The sequence below is a fragment of the Hyla sarda genome, chromosome 1 (assembly GCF_029499605.1).
Source record: "Hyla sarda isolate aHylSar1 chromosome 1, aHylSar1.hap1, whole genome shotgun sequence".
NCBI lineage: Eukaryota > Metazoa > Chordata > Amphibia > Anura > Hylidae > Hyla > Hyla sarda.
The window spans coordinates 524,837,582-524,848,280 of record NC_079189.1 but is presented as its reverse complement, the minus strand read 5'-3'; positions in this window follow the sequence as shown (position 1 = coordinate 524,848,280).

Below are 10,699 nucleotides of genomic sequence, written 5' to 3'. Positions count from 1 at the left end.
ACTAGTGATGGAGCCAAACTGTACTGGGCTATAAAAGCCAAGAGGAACACCCAGTGGAGTCCAAAGCCTAATTTGCATATTTATTCAAACTCTGATATCTCAGTACTGGAGTATTTTGAGTATGCATACAATTGCGTTATTTAGGGTGCGGTCCTACGTACTGCATACGCAGCGTGTTTCCCACTGCGAAAAATCTGCAGTAGCAGCAGGAAATATGCTGCGTATTCCTTGCTCACCATACACACAGGGCTTGAAGAAGTTCATTATTATTGGGGGTTATCTATTGAATAAATCCAACAGCAGCAATTTTAAAAAAGAAAAAGCATAGTATAGGGGGACATTTGCCTTTATAGTCCTACAAGAACCAATAATGCTCCAAAAATGGCAGCTGTAAGCTACAAAAAAAAAATCTGCCCCTATTTGTCTAAATGAAATGTAATTATTACAATTTGGCCTCACATTCACTTAAAGGAAATCTGTCAAATTGCTCCCCCGCACCAGCAGTCCTGGCTGGTAGTGCGGGGGACGTTGATCAGTTTGATGCATACCATGCCCGGATCCGCCGCGCCGTTATCTTCTTTCTTCTTGATATGCAAATTAGCTGCTAACTGGCATGGGTGGAGTTACTGCCTTCACCTGACACTGTGACATAACCGCCGCCCGGCCCTCAGCACCCCCCGGCTTATGAATATTCATGTTCTCCCTCATCATCTCCCTCTCCTCCCCGCTCATTTCAGGACCCCACTGCGCTGAAGTGACTTCCCGGTGTAGACAGGAAGCCAGCACATGCACAGTGGAGTCCTGATATCAGCGGGGAGGAGAGGGAGATGATGAGGGAGAACATGAATATTCATAAGCTGGGCGGCGGTTATGTCACAGTGCCACTTGAAGGAAGTAGCCCCGCCCATGCCAGTTAGCAGCTAATTTGCATAATAAGAAGAAAGAACATAACAGGCGAACAGCACGGCGGATCCGGGCATGGTATGGCATCAGCCAGTACCGCTGGTTAGTGTGGGGTGAGCAAGCTGACAGTTTTCCTTTAACCCCTTAAGGACGCAGCCCATTTGGGCCTTAAGGACGCAGACAATTTAATTTTTACGTTTTCGTTTTTTCCTCCTCGCCTTCAAAAAATCATAACTCTTTTAGATTTTCATACACAGACTAGTATGAGGGCTTGTTTTTTGCGCGACCAGTTGTCTGTTGTAATGCCATCACTCACTTTACCATTAAATGTATGGCGCAACCAAAAAAATACTATTTGTGTGGTGAAATTAAAAAGAAAACCGCAATTTTGTTAATTTTGGAAGGTTTTGTTTTCACGCCGTACAATTTATGGTAAAAATGATGTGTTCTTTATTCTTTGGGTCAATACGATTAAAATGATACCCATGATAACATACTTTTCTATTACTGTTGTGCTTTTAAAAAAATTGCAAACTTTTAAATTAAATTAGTATGTTTAACCCCTTAAGGACCAGGGGTTTTTCCGTTTTTGCCCTTTCGTTTTTTACTCCTTACCTTTAAAAAATCATAACCCTTTCAATTTTGCGCCACCAATTCTATTTTGCAGTGACATCGGTCATTTTACCCAAAAATCTACGGCGAAACGGATAAAAAAAAAAAATTGAGAAAAAAAATAACTTTTTTTTTTGCAGTGTTATAGCTCCCATAGGGGGATCGTTTACATTGATCACTGGTTTCTCATAGGAAACCAGTGATCGATGATTCTGCCGCTTGACTGCTCATGCCTGGATCTCAGGCACTGAGCAGTCATTCGGCGATCGGACACCAGGAGGCAAGGTAGGAGACCCTCCTCGTGTCAAACAGCTGTTTGGGACACCCCGATTTCGCCGCAGCGATCCCGAACAGCTCCCTGAGCTATCCGCCATGGTTTCACTTTCACTTTGAACACCGCGTCTAAAGGGTTAATAGCGCACGGCACAGCGATCACTGCCGTGCGCTATTAGCCACGGGTCCCGCATTACGTCGTGGCCCCACGTTATAGAAAGGGAAAGGACTTTTTCCATATAAGCGGCGGTATGAGGGCTCATTTTTTGTGCTGTGATCTTTACTTTTTATTGATACCATATTTGCCTATATAAAACTTTTAATACATTTTTTATAAAAAATTTTGGGAATAAAATGTTATAAAAAAACATCTATTTTGGAACTTTTTAAATTTTTACGTTAACGCCGTTCACCGTATGGTATCATTAACATTTTATTTTAATAGTTCAGATATTTACGCACGCGGCGATACCAAATATGTATATAAAATATTTTTTTAACACTTTTTGGGGGTGAAATAGGGAAAATGGGACAATTTACGTTTTTATTGGGGGAGGGGGTTTTTCACATTTTTTTAACTTTATTTTTTACTTTTATTTTTACACTTTAATAGTCCCCATAGGTGACTATTTATAGCAATCACGATTGCTAATACTGTTCAGTGCTATGTATAGGACATAGCACTGATCAGCATTATCGGGAAGGCAGAAGACGCCGGGAAGGCAGCAGAGGCAGGTGAGGGGACCTCTGTCTGCCGTGCTGGTTGATCGGATCGCTGCGGTAGCGCTGCGGGCGATCCGATCATCCATTTTAGTGACCGCGATGCTGCAGATGCCGTGATCTGTATTGATTACGGCATCTGAGGGGTTAATGGCGGACATCCGCGGGATCGCGGGTGTCCACCATTACGGGCGGGTCCCTGGCTGCGATCAGCAGCTGGGACCTACCGCGCATGATCCGGGCATTGCTCCGATGCTCGTGGTTATGCTTAGGACGTAAATGTACGTCCTGGTGCGTTAAGTACCACCTCACCAGGACGTACATTTACGTCCTTCGTCGATAAGGGGTTATATACAGCATGTCAATTACTAGGTTTATGTTTAAATTCCCATTAAGAGCTAAATGCACCAGCTATCTACTGTATGTCTACTTACCACCAGAAAACGTTATGCTTATGATACCACCAACCTGACTGGTCTGAACACTTGTTGAGACAGTTGTTTGCTTCCTATGAAAATAAATCCACTTTATGTGCAACTTATAATGGAGGGTAAATTCTGGTAACAATGAATCCCAATAAATCTCAATGAGACCAATAAACTTAGCGTGAGATCATAGGAGAGTGTATATACACCTAACATTTGCGTTAATAACACAATCTGCTGTTCATGATGAATACTGTAAAATAATCTATATACAGCTAGGAAAAAAATTTGTTTAAGGGTGCATTCCCACGTGGCGTATTTTGCTGCGTATTTTCCTACCCATTGACTTCAACAGAGAAAATAAAATACGCAGCAGCAAATACGCAGCAAATACGCCGTGTGGGAATGTACCCTAAAATCTATGAGAGATTTTTGCAACCCATAGGCATTTTGGACAGAATGCTTAGAGCCGGAGGCCGTGATTGGGACGTCACGGCCATGCCCCTTTTAGGGGGCGTGATGTGATGAGGGGGCTTGGTCGTGACGTAACAACCACTGCTGCAGGAAGCGTTTGTTTCGAACGCCGGGTGCTGAGGGAGATCGCAGGGGGGCCCCAGAAGCAGGACCCCCGCAATCAGACATCTTATCTCATATCATTTGGATAGGGGATAAGATGTCTAGCAGCAGAGTACTCCTTTAGGGTGCGTTCCCACAGGGCGTATACGCAGCGTATTTGACGCTGCGCAAAATTCACGGCAGCAGCGGGAAATAAGCTGCGTATTCCTTGCTCACTATACACACAGGGCTTTCCGGCGGCAGCTCTATGTGTGTAGTGAGTTTTGGAGGCGGGGCCGTGTGCCGGCGTGTCTGTGATGCGCGGCTCCGCCTCCAAAACTCACTGCACGCATAGGGCTGCCGCCGGAAAGCCCTGTGTGTATAGTGAGCAAGGAATACGCAGCGTATTTCTCGCTGCTGCCGTAAATTCAAACACGCTGCTTATACGCCCTGTGGGAACGCACCCTTTAAGGGGTTATCCAGGAATTGGAAAACAGGGCCAATTTCTTTTAAAAACTGCTCCAGGTGTCTCCAGGTTGGGTGTGGTTCTGCAGCTCAGTTCCATTGAAATGAATGGAGCCAAGTTGTAATACCACACCCAACCTAGGGACAGACGTGGAGCTGATTTTGAAAGAAATGACCTCTGTTTTTCTATGCCTGGATAAACCCTTTAATAGGTACATAGGTATAGAGGCGAGTCGGCTCCTAGAAAATGCTTATATTCTTTAGGCCACAGGGACAATGTGTGTTAATGGCAATGTGTCCTCCTTAGGCTATATAACCTGACTGCCAATCTGTTTATGGAGTGACAAATATTTCACCGAGTCAGTTTTACAAAATGTTCTGTTCTATCTAACAAAATATATCTAGTCATTTTCCTCTAAGCAAGCGTTTTCACTACATGGATAGTAAAAGATTATGCTCCTGTATCCCTGTGGGTACATGTTCCCATACAGAGAAGTCTGTTATGAAGTGATCCAGATGTGAAGCCTTACCAATATCTCATGCCAAGGTCCTACAGGGCAAATAAAACTAAGAAGATAATGTTGCATTTGGATTGAAAGGGAATTTGCCAAGTTTCTATTCCAAAATCTTTATTTTAATGGTAACAAGCTTTACCGCAAGTCATACTACTTGTTAAAGCCATTCCCACAAAGCTCCTACAAACACCTAGACAGAGGATGAATAACAAAAAGCAATTGATGGCCAGGATACAAATACAGTGATCCCTCAGCATACGATGGTAATCCGTTCCAAATGGACCATTGTTTGTTGAAACCATTGTATGTTGAGGGATCCGTGCAATGTAAAGTATAGGACAGTGGTCTACAACCTGCGGACCTCCAGATGTTGCAAAACTACAACACCCATCATGCCCGGACAGCCAACGGCTGTCCGGGCATGCTGGGAGTTGTAGTTTTGCAACATCTGGAGGTCCGCAGGTTGAAGACCACTGGTATTGGAAGTTATACTCACGTGTCCCCGCCGCTCCGGACCGTCACCGCTGCCCTGGATGTCGCCTTCCATCGATGTCACCGCGTCCCCGGGGTGTCCCCGCAAGGCCTCTGCTTCCCAGGCATCCTCGCTCTCCGTTGCCGCCATCACGTCGCTACGCACGCCGCTCCTATTGGATGACGGGACGGCGTGCGCAGCGACGTGATGACGACGATGAAGCGCGCCGATGATGCAGGGGATCCCGAAGAGGATGCTCCCGAGCCCCGAGGACAGGTAAGTGATCATCAGCGGACCACACGGGGCACCATAAATGGCTATCCGGTGGCAGCTCAAGCAGTCTGCGCTGCCGTATAGCCGTTTATGCGATGGCCCCGACATACAAAAGCATCGTATGTTGATGCTGCCTTCAACAAGCAATGGCCTCTGAGAGGCCATCGTATGTTGAAATGATCGTATGTCGGGGCCATCATTAGGTCGGGGGGTCACTGTATCTAGATGGACCCATACGCCATCACCACAGCTATGCATATCCCATAGTGGCCTATGTAAATAATAGAGGCATACTTTCTATTCAAGTTTTCCTTTATTAACAAATGCAGCAAAGAACATATTTTATTGCAGTCAACAAGGAGTCTAAAAATAAATTATTAGTAGCGTTTTTCAACTAGTTTGGCAAATAAACAGATTTATTGTGGCAAATCGCAAACCTGGGCAGCAATTCTAAAGCAGGTTTTAAATCATGTGATGCATGACACAGCCGTAATTCATGTCAGCAGCATTGTTTTCTTTATCCCGTACGCAGGTACAATATAATGTATGCATTAAAAATAAAACTAACTCAAAAACTAGTGTATAGTTTAATAACTCTGTTCATGGTTTCTCACCTATCCTTAGGAACTACCCTGCCAGGCACAGCTCTACACTTGGTGGTGGTGGTGCCTGGTACAGCAGCTCATCCCATTCACTTTTAAAGGGGTACTTCGGTGAAATATATATATATTTTTTTTTTAAATCAACTGGTGCCAGAAAGTTAAACAGATTTGTAAATTACTTCTATTAAAAAATATTTGTCCTTCCAGTACTTCTTAGCAGTTGAAGAAATTCTTTTCTTTTTGAATTTTTTTGTGTTGCCCACAGTGTTCTCTGCTGACACCAGATGCCCGTATCAGGAACTGTCCAGAGAAGGAGAAAATCCCCATAGCAAACCTATGCTGCTCTGGACAGTTCCCGACAGGGACAGAGGTGTCAGCAGAGAGCACTGTGGACAACACAAAAAAGAAATTCAAAAAGAAAAGAATTTCCTCTGTAGCATACAGCTGCTAATAAGTACTGGAAGGATTAATATTTTTTAAATAGAAGTACTTTACAAATCTGTTTAAGTTTCTGGCACCAGTTCATAAAAAAAAAAAAAGTTTTCCACTGGGGTACCCCTTTATGGACAGACCTGTAATACCAGTTAAAGGGGTACTCCAGTGAAAAACTTTTTTTATTTTCAAATTAACTGGTGCCAGAAAGTTAAACAGATATGTAAATTACTTTTATTAAAAAATCTTAATACTTCCAGTACTTATCAGCTGCTGTATGATCCAGAGGAATATTCCTGACATGGACAGATGTGTCAGCGATGAGCACTGTGGTCAGAAAGAAAAGAACAACACAACTTCCTCTGTAGTATACAGCAGCTGATAAGTACTAGAAGGATTAAGATTAAGATTTTAGAAGTAATTTGCAAATCTGTTTAACTTTCTGGAGCCAGTTGGTATAATTTTTTTCCCCATCAGAGTACCCTTTTAACCCCTTAAGGGCTTAGCCCATTTTCCCCTTAAAGGGGTACTCTGCTGTTAGACATGAAGATGTCTGATCGCTGGGGGCCCGCCACTGGGGACCCCTGTGATCCCCCCTGCAGAAGCCCAGAGCTAAGTTTTCTCCGAGGCTGATGACGGGCGGTGCAGGGGACGGGGCATGGTGACGTCACGGCCCACCCCTCGTGTAGTCACGAGGGGGCGGGGCAGTGACGTCACAATGCCCTGTCCCCTGCACCGCCCATCAGCCTCTGAGAAAATGTAGCTCCGTGCTGCTGAGGTACTGGGCTGCTGCAGGGGGGATTGCGGGGGTCCCCAGCGGCGGGCCCCCAGTGATCAGACATCTTATCCCCTATCCATTGGATAGAAGATAAGATGTCTAACAGCAGAGTACCCCTTTAAGGACTCAAAACAATCTTTGTTTTTGCACTTTCGTTTTTTCCTCCTCCCCCTCTAAAAATCGTAAGGGCTTGTTTTTTTTGCATCACCAATTGTACTTTGTAATGACATTACTTATTTTATAACAATCTGCGGCGAAACAGAAAAAATTATTTGTGGGGTGAAATAAAAAAAAAAAACACCATTTTGCTAATTCATAGGGCTTCCGTTTCTACGCAGTAGGGCTGCACGATACGGGGAAAATGTGCGATTGCGATTATGGGCCTAAATATTGCGATTTCGATATGCGATGTGATACAATAAATAAATGGTGAAATCCTGCCATTTCATGTCCAATCTTCTCCATTTTACCACTCATTTTATGCCCACCACCCATTTCACATCTCCTCCCTGTCACATTCTCCCCTCATGGTCACATCTTCTCCCATCACATTTTCCCCCTATATCACATTCCCCCTCCCCCTGCCACATTCTCCCCCCGTCACCTTGACCCCCCTCCCCGTCACCTTCCTCCCCGTGTCACATTATCCTCGCCCCGTCACATTACCACCCCCCACCCTGTCACATTATCCCCCCCCCCCCCCCCTCCCGTGACATTCTCCCCTGGTAGGTAGCTTTTTGTACTGCAGCAATACACTGGGTTTCCCTGGCGTTTTTCAAATCTCCCACCGGATCTGGGAAACCCAGTGTGTTTGCAGCTGATAAAGACCTTTCCCATCAGCCAATCACTGGCTTGACATGTGACAGCTGAGGCCAGTGATTGGCTGAAAAGGGAAAGGTTCTACTACTTGTATGGTAAAGAGGAGACAGCAGACCACTCCCGGACAGCCTTTGAATGTCCGGGCATGCTGGGAGTAGTAGTTTTGCAACAACTGGAGGCACCCTGGTTGGGAAACACTGACTTTTAGTATTTAAATTTGTTTTTACCTGCTCTGGCCGGCCCCTCCCGCAGCAGCACACGTGAGCCGGCCCGAGCAGATAATCGCAAGTTTTCCTGGGGGCCGTATCGCTATATCGCAAAAGTCGCGATTCAATAGCTTTTGCGATATATCGTGCAGCCCTACTACACAGTGCACTTTTCGGTAAAAATGACACATTATCTTTGTTCTGTATATTTATTCCGCTGAGCTGCCGGGTTAGTTTTACTTTCACTTTAGACGCCACAATGAACTTTAATTGCTGCGTCTATAGGGTAAATGCCGGGCATCTGCCCGATCGGCGGTGCCCGGCATTAGCAGTGGGTCCTGGCTGCCTGTAGCAAATGGACCCACGGGGTTTAACCTGTTCCCCGCTCGGGAGAACGGTTTAAACCCTGTTAGCGGGACTCAGGACACACAGGTACGCCCTGAGTCCTTAAGTACCAGGATGTCAGGGCGTACCTGTACGCCCTGCGTCCTTAAGGGGTTAAGGCCACTAGTGAATTTATGGAGCTATACTTAGTAGGAAGTGAAGAGGCTGCTAAAAGTAGAGTGGCTTCTTCAATCTGCTGACTGATTGGGGTGCCGTGAGTCTGACTCCCTCCAATCAGATATTGATGACAAGCTTCAGAAGCCAATCAAAAATGCCTCTAATCCAATGGGCACATACTTAAGAATCAACAGGGCCCTCCTCTTCTGTTGTGAGCCAACAGTGTGTGTGCCAAAGGCGTCATGACTGACCTGCTCACTTAACACCCATAGGTCTGGACCACCCAATAGACACATGACAATAGTCATCAGCGTGCCATAGTTGATGAGGTAACCAGAAGTGGCCACAGTTTATTGGTGGATGTTCCACAGTAGTCAGTGTGTGCATCAAAGCATGGTAGTTTAGAGTGTTTAGAGCAAATGTCTTGTAAATCACGGAGATATTATATATATATATATATATATATATATATATATATATATATATATATATATATATATATATACACACACACACATATATATATATATATATATATATATATATATAAATATATACACACACACACACACTATTATATATATATATATATATATATATATATATACATACACACACACACACACACACACACTATAAAACATACTTTTTATTTCATATACAGTATATATACATACATACATACATACATACACACTGTATATAAGCACAACAAACATTAGTAGCTATTGGAGAGTGATGTGAGCATAATATCAAAATATATATACTACAATGTGGACTATTAAAGATTTGTTCTTGGATTTAATTTTTCATTGGGTCTCTTACTGGTTAAATAGTGAGCAGCCGCATTGGCTGCGGTGGAGTAGGGATACAAACACGTGCTTTGAGCACTAAACATTGTTTGGTTTTGACATATATGTACAAGCATATGTAGGACTGCGTGGGTGGTTGTGTCTTTTGGAGGGGACTCTCCTGGAAAAGCTCGAATTCTGCATCTACCGAGCAACTTTCAGTTGATGATTGCAATTCATATGCCTATAAAACTGGAACATATGGAGCCCCAACACTTCACTGGAGCACGAGACCCTTAGTGTAGTATGAGTGTTTTGTACTTGTAAATTACGTCTATTTAAAAATCTTAATCCTTCCAATAGTTATTAGCTTCTGAAGTTGAGTTGTTGTTTTCTGTCTAACTGCTCAATGATGACTCACGTCCCAGGAGCTGTGCAGTTCCTATGGGGAAATTTTCCCATCATGCACAGCTCCCGGGACGTGACATCATCATATAGCAGTTAGACAGAAAACTTCAGAAGCTAATAACTATTGGAAGGATTAAGATTTTTTAATAGAAGTAATTTACAAATCTGTTTAACTTTCCGGAGCCAGTTGATATATATAAAAAAGTTTTTGCCTGGAATACCCCTATAAGCCTTCCAGTACTTGACCAATCCGAAGTACACCTTTAAGTAAAAAAAAATAAAAACAGATAGAAATAATGGTATCTCATGGCCCAACTCAGTTATCTCCAAACTGTGACTCCAAACCACAACTTTCAGAATGCCCTGACAGTCACAGGGGGGAGACTTAAAAGAGGTATTTAAAAATCTGAACTTTACACCTTCAAAGCTTATTATGGGTTTTATGTTAGTATCCACTATTTGAATCCTGGAATGTTCCCTTTAGCAATAATCAAACCGAAGAGATTACTTGTAGTCTCTATGGCTTTTTCTGTACAAATGTTGATTGAGATGGATCACTACTAGGGGTAAAGATAGAATTACTCCAGGTGGTTTTGACTTCCTATTGCATGTATCAATTCAAAAGAGGAAATAATGATCTTAGATGAAACCCTTCCCTGTCCTTTCATCCCCCTTAACTACTTTTATTAAAAAATAAATACAGTGATCCCTCAACATACGATGGTAATCCGTTCCAAACGGACCATCGTTTGTTGAAACCATCGTATGTTGAGGGATCCGTGCAATGTAAAGTATAGGACAGTGGTCTACAACCTGCGGACCTCCAGATGCTGGGAGTTGTAGTTTTGCAACATCTGGAGGTCCGCAGGTTGAAGACCACTGTTAGAGGAAGTTGTACTCACCTGTTCCTGCCGCTCCGGACCGTCACTGCTGCCCTGGATGTCACTGT